Genomic DNA, 8,913 nt, shown 5'->3' with positions numbered 1-8,913 from the left:
TATGGTAGCTCACATCTGTAATCCCAGCACTTTGGGAGGCCAAGGCATGGGGATCACCTGAGGTCGGGAGTTCAAGACCAGCCTGACCAACATGTAGAAGCCCTGTCTCTACTAAAAATGCAAAAATAGCCAGCCGTGGTGGTGCATGCCTGTAATCCCAACTACTCGGGAGGCTGAGGCAGGACAATAGTTTGAACCCAGGAAGTGGAGGTTGCAGTGAGCCGAGAGCATACCATTGCATTCCGGCCTGGGCAACCAGAACAAAACTGTATCTCAAGAAAAAAAATTGAAAAACAAAAAAAGGTACATTAATATACCACAATTACTTGCTTAGTTTTTATTTTGTTGAGCTGCTTCTGGTTTAAGTATAACATACATATTTGAAATCTTAATAGTAATTGTGATTGCAAAACTGCTGGCAAGTTTTATGAAAACCCTTAAGACAGGTAAATGTGAGGCTCTTAAAGAGAAAATCCTCAGTCGCCCCTTATTTCTAATTTATCTAGCACAGTCAGTAAACATTTCTTTCAGAAAGGATTGAAGACAAATAGAAATACATGAAGATACAAATTAGTTCAATACTTACTCTTGTATAGATCAGCACTGTCAACCAAAGTGTAGCTTTGTTTTCCAGGGGACATTTGGCAATGTCTGCAGACATTTTTGATTGTCACAGCTTGGAGAAGAAAGGCGGCTGTTAGCACCCAAGGTTACCGGCTAGGGAGTCTACAATTCTCAGAATGGCCCCCCACAACAAAGAATTGTCTGGCTTGAAATTCCATAGCGTCAAGGTTAGAAGTGCTGGTATAGAAACAATGAGAGACACAAAATGGCGTAAAGGCGCAATTACTGTGTTTTAGGAATTTGCAAGCTAGCTCAATTTCAAAATGCTACGTAATAAAAACAGCCTTTAATTTCTCATATTTCTTTCCTGTGCTCTGGCCCCTGTTTCAGATTTATGGGAAGCCAGGAGTCCCGCCATGCTTCTGAGTGAGGCATTCTGGGTAGCACCGAGGCGCCAGTCGAGGGACACTGGTGTGGGTGCCACGGGCAGATGGCCCCTGCTGGGTTTGGCTGTTCACTGGAATCTGCACCATTCTTGGGGTGACAGTGAATGACTAAGCCATTTTTACCTTCAGGGGGTCTGCAGCTCTGAGGACTGCTCAGAGGGGAAGGCAGGCAGCTCTGGAGGGGAAGGCAGTGAGACCAGAGTCGGCACAGAGGCCTGCTGAGCTGCGTCCAAGGCCAGTCGGCTTTCGGAATCTCGTCCCGCGTGTCTGTTTGTGATTCTCTCACTCTCCTCTGGCTTCTGGCCCTACCATGTTCTATGGAGCATCCAAAACTGGGGAGCTGACACCTCAGGGCCCACCCTGTGCTCTCATTTCTGGCAAATTCCACAGTGGGCCTTACCTGGGAGGCATGTGGGGCAGGGCCCAGCCCATAGGCGATTCTCAGAGCTGTGGACGATGGTCCTGCGGTTGAAGAGGGGAGTCCTCGCTTCTAGAGCTCCACGTCTGAATTTTTACTAAGAAATGATGTGATAGCCGGGATTTGCCTCAGAGTAACCTGGAGCGCAGAGACAGAGGCTAGGTGACAGGAAACGAGAATGGCCATGAGCCCTGGGGATGGCCCATGGGGGTTTATTCTGCGTCTCTCTGTGCTTTCATATACGTCTGAAATTGTTCACAAAAATATCTGTAAACCATACTTGTCCCCCCAAGGCCAAGGCGTGGAGTGGGGGCCAAGGTGAGTGAAGGGGCCTCTGTTCTCTTTCTAAGAGAGTTACTTGGTTTGGAGTGAGCGTTTTTAATGTCTCCCCGTTGATCTGGAAGAGTGAGGCTCCTGTCAGGAGTGGGTGGGGAGTAGCAGCCCCAGTACCAGTGGCTGGGGGATGCTGGAGGCTGGAGGCTGGCTGGGTCTGCCAGGACGTGCTGGTGAGGATGTGGCTCAGGTCACCCCCTCAGAGCAGAGCTGCCCTGAAGCAGGAGGCCTTGCAGGGGTTTGAGGAGGTCGAGTGCGCATTCAAGAGGCTGCAAGGACCAAGCTGCCCTGATGCTGGGAGTGGCGTTGGGCTGAGAGCATGGGCACGAGCCAGGCCTGAAGGGCACTGAGCAGCCAGCACAGATGGTGCTTCTGAGGGGCTGACTCAGAGGCGGTCCCAGGAGAGGGAAGAGGATGAAGGCAAATCAGGAGGGCTTGTTTGTGTTTTAAGCCCGAGAGAAGGGCTCCTGGGATTTCACAATCTGAGGTCCATCTGATGCCTCCTGCGTCCTCTGCACGTGCACATTGTGTGGCACATAAAAGTCAGAGGTGACCTGAAGACACGTGCACTGCAGGGATGCTGTGGAGATGCCTTACAGGGACCCTGCTGCAGGGCACATCCGATTTCTGGGGCCTGGCTCTCAGATGAGGGCTGCAGAAAGTTACCTAAAGACAGCAATGGGGAGGTCTTCAGCGAGCCACTGCCTTGTAATAAACCACCCCGAACTTAACAGCTTGGAACAGCAAGTGTTTATAGCCTGCCATGGCTCCACAGGTTGACCAGGCTCAGCTGGGCAGTTTTTGTCTGGCCTCACTTGGGGTCTCTCGGGAGGTTGCAGGCAGAAGGTACCCAGGGCTGGAGTACCCTGGATGCTCTCTCAGAGGCCCAGAACAGCTGCCTTTCCACATCATCTCCAGGCCTTGGCTTTCTATGTGGCCTCTCTATGCGATGGCTCCATGCAGACTTTCTGGTGAAGGGAGCTGGGGGCTCCTCATGTGGAGGCTGAAGGCTCCTCAAAGTGCAGGAGCAGAAGCAATCTTAACATGTAGCCAGAAGCTGGCCCAGCGTCACTTCTTCCTCTCCTTTCTTTGGTTGAGCTGTTGTGGCCAGCTCAGGTCCAGGGGAGGGAAATAAATTCCTCCCCTTGATGAGAGAATGAAAGGTAATTGTGGCCACCACTAATCCATGACAGGGACCCAATCTGGAGTCTGCACAGAAGTGAGGGGACTGTGGCCATGTTAGGTGATGCCATCTTGTAGACCTGGGAGATGCCAGAACTGCCATCCCTGGCTCCCTCCCTGTGTCCTCGCTGACTTGGATAGGCAATGGGGCCATCGTAACATCTTCAGATGCCTCTTGTCCTCATGTCTTCAGCTATGAAGTGGCATCACAGTGATCTCTCTCTGGGGCCAGCCCTGGGTCCACCTGCCAGCTACGTCCCTCTGCACAGTTCTTAGAAGTCATTCATTCGCCTGACCAGACACTGAGGCCAGACCTGTCCCCACCCACCGAGGCACCTCCGTAAGGTCAGCTTTGGCCATGTGCTGGCCACCTCACTCACTTCCTTCTGGGCTCGCAGGAAGGAAGGAGGTCTTTCCAGAATACAAATGAAGGACCCCTCACGTCTGCACCTGCTCACATCCTCTAGCCCCTCCTTCCGACAAACCTGCGAGGAAACTGAAGTCCAGAAAGGTCACCACCTGCTCAAGGGCACACAGAGTCTTGATGGCATCAAGACTCAGGTCCAGGTCCTCCTATGGCAATGCGTGTCTTCCCTGCAGGCTTCCAGGGGCAGGCAGGTATGGGGTGGGTGCACAGGGAGCGCCATCATCCCCACACCCACACTCCTCAGGGATTCTCTTTCCTCAGTTACAAAGAGCCGTGGCTCTGCTAGTCAGGACAGATGTTAGCAATTTTCAAGGAGCAAATGTTTCTCATTTCGTCTTACCTTAATCAAGTTATTTGGGCTCTGTCCACAAAAGTGTCTGAGGAGCAGATGACTGAAGAGGGGTCACAGCCGCTGCTGGCTTGGAGGGGGCTCCTGTGCAATGAATGTCTGTCGGCTGGATGTGGCGTGGCTTGCTAATGGGCATGAATGTGGGGAGCAGGAGCTGCGTCTCAGCCTCCTGCACCTGGAATTGAAATTGGACCTGTCTGTGGGTCATTCTGCCCTGGGGGAACTGCCATTCTCTTACTCTCCTCTGGATCCTGGCCACCACCCCAGCCTGTCCCAGTGCCCATGGCTGAGAAAGGTACATGCAAGACATCGCTGGCTCAGCCCTCACTCTGTCACCTCTCTGCCACATTCCACACACCATGGGCTCTTTTGGGGGACTTTCTAGGCAGGACTTTGCCAAATTGCATGTAAAAATAATCTTTGAAATATGCTTCACCTTCAAAGCAGGGCTAGAGGTGGAGAGGCATAAGGCGAGACCAGGAGGACTCAGTGTTTTTTGGAGAGTCTGATTTGATTTCAGTGCCGAGTAGGAGGAGAGTGCCCTGCAGTCCCTGTCTGCTTCACTTTAATTTGTAAGTACAGGGGTGTTTCTTCCCCCAACAGCGCCTAGCCCCTTTCTAAGCACAGTTGGAATCAGCAAACATCAAGAAGCACTGCAGACACACTTGCTGATGGCAGTAATTGCCCTCAACCTTGGCCGAATACTAGGAAACTTTAAAAACCACAGATGTCTGGCTCCCACCCCTACATTCTGGCAATTGGCCTGGAATAGGACCCTGACAGAAACTCCCCTGTGATTCTACTATGCAGGCAAGTGAGGCCTCCTGCCCTGACGCCCACACCTCCATTCCTACCAGCCCTGCTGGATTGAGCCTGACTTTGCCTCAGCTTGGGTCTGCTCACGGGGATGTCCGGGCTGTTGCCTCATCACCATCATGACTGGGACAAGTTCTGCTGCTTCCCAGTACATTCAGGCAATAGGACCAGGGGAAAGAGGATCTCAGTTGGAGATGTCCAAGGTGCCTCGAATCAAAAGATAAAACTTGCGGATGTCTGGCTAGAGAAGACACCACAGAAGTCATGCTATGCCATAACTGGGAATGCATCTGTGAGGGAGGAGCATGACCTTCGAGGCAGAAGGTCAAGGTCAAGCCTCACCCTCTCTACTCCATCTGCTTGGCTTCCCCATCTCCATAAATGGCAGCTTCATACTTTCAGTATTGCAAGCCAATGGCCTTAGGGTCATCTTTGATTCCTCTTTCTCTCACATTTTACATCTAATCCATCAGCAAATCTTGTTGGCTCCACATTCCAAATATATCCAGACTCTGACAGCTGCTCACCATCTCTGCTAGCATCTTGTCAGGTCTGAATTACTGCAACCAACTCCTGACTGGTCCCTCTGAGTCCATCCCTGGCCCATGGCAGCCAGAGGGGTCCTTTCAAAATGCAATTCAGAGTATGTTGCCCTTCTTCTGGGAATCTTCATTGGATTCTAAACCTACATCAAGGGACATCCCAAGTTCTTACCGAACTCTCTAAGGCCGGCCAGATCTGGTGCCTGCTGTCTCCTGGGCTCATTGTCGGCTGCCCTCCTCCTCATTTATGCCAATCTGGCTACCGCAGCCTCCTCGCTGTTCTCTAGGATTCCCACGGTCCCACCGCAGGGACTTTGCACTTGCTGTTCCCTCTGAGTAGAATGCCCTTCTTGATATTTGCATAGCTCGCTACCTTCCTTCCTTCAGGTTTCTGTTCACTTATTATCAGAGAAGCCTCCCTGTGTATGTTACTTAAAAGTGACCCCTAACCAAATTCTAACCCTCTTCTTTTTTTAAAAAAAATTTTTTTGGAGACAGGATCTCACTCTGTTACAGCCCAGGCTGGAGTGCAGTAGCCTGATCACAGCTCACTGCAGCCTCGATCACCTGGGCTCAAGCAATCCTTCCACTTCAGCCTCCCAAGTAGCCAGGACTACAGGCATGCACCACCACATCCACCTAATTTTTGTATTTTTGTGTAGAGACGGGGTCTTACTGTCTTAACTGGGCTGGTTTCAATCGCTGAGTGATCCTCCCAACTCAGCCTCCCAAAGTGCTGTGATTATAGGTGTGAGCCACCGTGCCAGGCCCCCTCTTTCCTTTTCTTCTCAGAGTCTGTCATCACCCACATATTATACATCTACCTGTTTACTTGCAGGCTCTTGCCACTAGAATGTGTGTTCCCTAAGAGCAAGTTCACTGTGGTGCCTCCAGTGCCCAGGATGGTGTCTGAAACACAGCAAGTGCTCAGCGAGTATTTGCTGAATGGGTGAGTACATGTATGAAGAAAAGCAGTTGCAAAGAAGATTCTAGGGAGGGTCTTTTGGGAGGCCATGTGAACCAGGCCTTAAAGGACTGAGGATGAGCAGGTGGGGGTGGAGCGAGAGGGCTTTTCCAGCAAAGGGGATACCGGCTGTCAAGTTGGTCAGGAGCTCAGGCCAGCGGCGCGAGTGTGGGCACGAGTGGAGCACTGGGATGGAGGTGTGGGCGCCCAGCTCATGAACCCACCCTCAGTGCTGCTGAGGCTGAGCTGATGTGCTTGGGAGCCCTGTGCAGCCAGGAGAAGGCACTGCACGGGCGTCCAGGTTAACTGCATGACTCAGTTGCTCTCAGGTTGATAGCACAGACCACGAAGCCTCTGGGTTTAGTCTTCTCAGAACCACTCATGAAGGTCCTCCTAACCTGGACTGGCCTCAAGTGGAGCTGATGTGGTTTAAAGGGATGGGTTTTTTGCTTCCCCCAACCTGGCTGGGGCCTGAAATGGCTTTGGCTGCCTCCGGGCTTTGTGGACCTCACTTGGGCTTATGAGCATAACTGCACTCAGCCCCTCCATTATCTGTGATAACACATTAGTAATTATCACACCCCCACACTGAGGGGTGCACCATGGAAGACAGGAAGGGAGAGGTGGGTTCGGAGTCTGAGGAACTGACTATAGCCCAGGTTGGGGTCCAGCCGGGAGGGTGTTTGGGTATAAGCTTAGTCTTCCAAGGATTGCACTGCTGTGTGCTCATAAACACGGCCAGGCAGTCACCAAACACCCACCACCACTTCCTTCCTGTCTCTCTGGTGACAAGATGCCTGTGTACCTATTAGTGCCAGGTAGTGTCAGGTGCTTTACCACATGACCTGGTTAATAATCTCCAAAAAACTACCGAAAGAGAAGAAATTTGTTGTGCAGTTAGGGAAATGTGGGCATAGAAAACTTCCTTAAGCTGGGTGATGTTAGTGAAAATGGTGGAATAAGGATCTCCAAAGACTCTCTTCTCCATAAAAGCAACGTGAATCCTGGCAAAAAATGGCCAGAATTCAACTTTTCCGAAACTCTGGAAATTGAGCAAAGGCTTAGAGCAATCTGGGTAGCATTTACCTAAGAAAAATGGCTGAAACTCAGTAAGAACAGTAAGCACTGTGATGTTCTAACTTGCTCCATTAGAAATAATAAACAAGTTCAGTAAAGTTTCAGGGCACAAGATCAATACATAAAAGACAATTGCATTTTTGTACATGAGCAATGAATAATCTGAAAATGAAATTAAGAAAATAATTCCACATACAATAACATTAAAAAGAATAAAATACTTAGGAATAAATTTTAAAAAGAAATGTAAGTCTTATATGCTAAAAACTCCAAAACATTGGTGAAAGAAATTAAAGAAGAGCTAAATAAAGGGAGAGTTATCCTGTGTTCATGGATTGAGTTACTTAATATTGTTAGATGGCAAGACACCCCAAAGTGATCTACAGATCAATGCAATCTTTACCAAAATCCCAGCTGGCTTTTTTTGCAGAAAGGACAAACAGATCGTAAAGCTTATGTGGAAATGAAGGGACCCAGGACAGACAAAACAACCTTGAAAAAGAAGAACAAGGTTTGAGGGGTTACACTTTCCAATTTCAAAGCTTACTACAAAGCTGCAGTAACCAGGACTGTATGGTAGTAGCATAAGGATAGACACATGGATCACTGGAATAGAACTGAGAGTCCAGAAATAAACCCATACATGTATTCATGGGTCAATTACTTTTGGACAAGGATACTAAAACAATTCAGTTGGGAAATAATTATCTTTTCAGCAAGTGGTTCTGGAAGAACTGTATGTTCACATGTAAAAGAATAAAGTTGGACCCCTACTTCACACTATGAACTAAAATTAACTCAAAATGGATCAAAGGCCTAACTGGCTAAACTGTAAAATTCTTAAAAAAAAAAAACAAAAACCATACATATGAATCTTCATGACCTTGGATTAGGCAATGGTTTCTTACATATGACACCAAAAATGCAAGCAAACAAAACAAAAATAGATAAATTGGACTTCATCAAAATGTAAAACTTATACGCTTCAAAGGATACTATCAAGAAAGTGAAAAGACAATCCACAAAATGGGGGAAGTATTTGCAAATCATATATCTTATAATGGCCTAGTATTCAGAATACATAAAGGATTCTTACAACTGAACAATAAATAGACCAATAACCAACTAAAAATGGGCAAAGGATTTGAATAGACATTTCTCCAAAGAAGATATACAAATGACCAATAAACACATACAAAAGTGCCCAGTATTGGGCTGGGCATAGTGGCTTATGCCGGTAATCCCAACACTTTGCGAGGCTGAGGTGGGCAGATTGCTTGAGGCAAGAGTTTAAGTCCAGCCCAGGCAACATGGTGAAACCCCGTCTCTACAAAAAATACAGTAATTAGCTGGGTGTGGTGGCACACGCCTTAATCCCCGTTACTCGGGAGGATGAGGCAGAATTGCTTGAGCCTGGGACGGGGAGGTAGCGGTGAGCCGAGATAGCACCACTGCACTCCAGCCTAAGAGTCAGAGCAGGACTCCATATTAAAAAAAAAAAAGAAAGAAAAGGCTCAATATCATTAGTCATTAGGAAAATGCAAATTCAAATCACAAGATACTGCTTCCCATCCACTAGGACAGCGACGGTCAAAAAGACAGAGAATAAGTGTTGGCAAGGATATGGAGAAATTGGAACCCTCATATTGCTGGTGGGAAGATAAAATGGTATAGATGCTTTGGAAAACAATTAGACAGTTTATCAAAAAATTAAACATAGAGTTATCTTACGACCCAGCAATTCCACTCCTAAACACTCAAGAGAACTGAAAACATATATCTGCATTAAACCTTG

This window comes from Sapajus apella, unplaced genomic scaffold (genome assembly GCF_009761245.1).
Source record: "Sapajus apella isolate SASKATOON/1434 unplaced genomic scaffold, GSC_monkey_1.0 scaffold32, whole genome shotgun sequence".
Classification (NCBI taxonomy): Eukaryota; Metazoa; Chordata; class Mammalia; order Primates; family Cebidae; genus Sapajus; species Sapajus apella.
Note: the sequence above shows the minus strand (reverse complement) of the source record.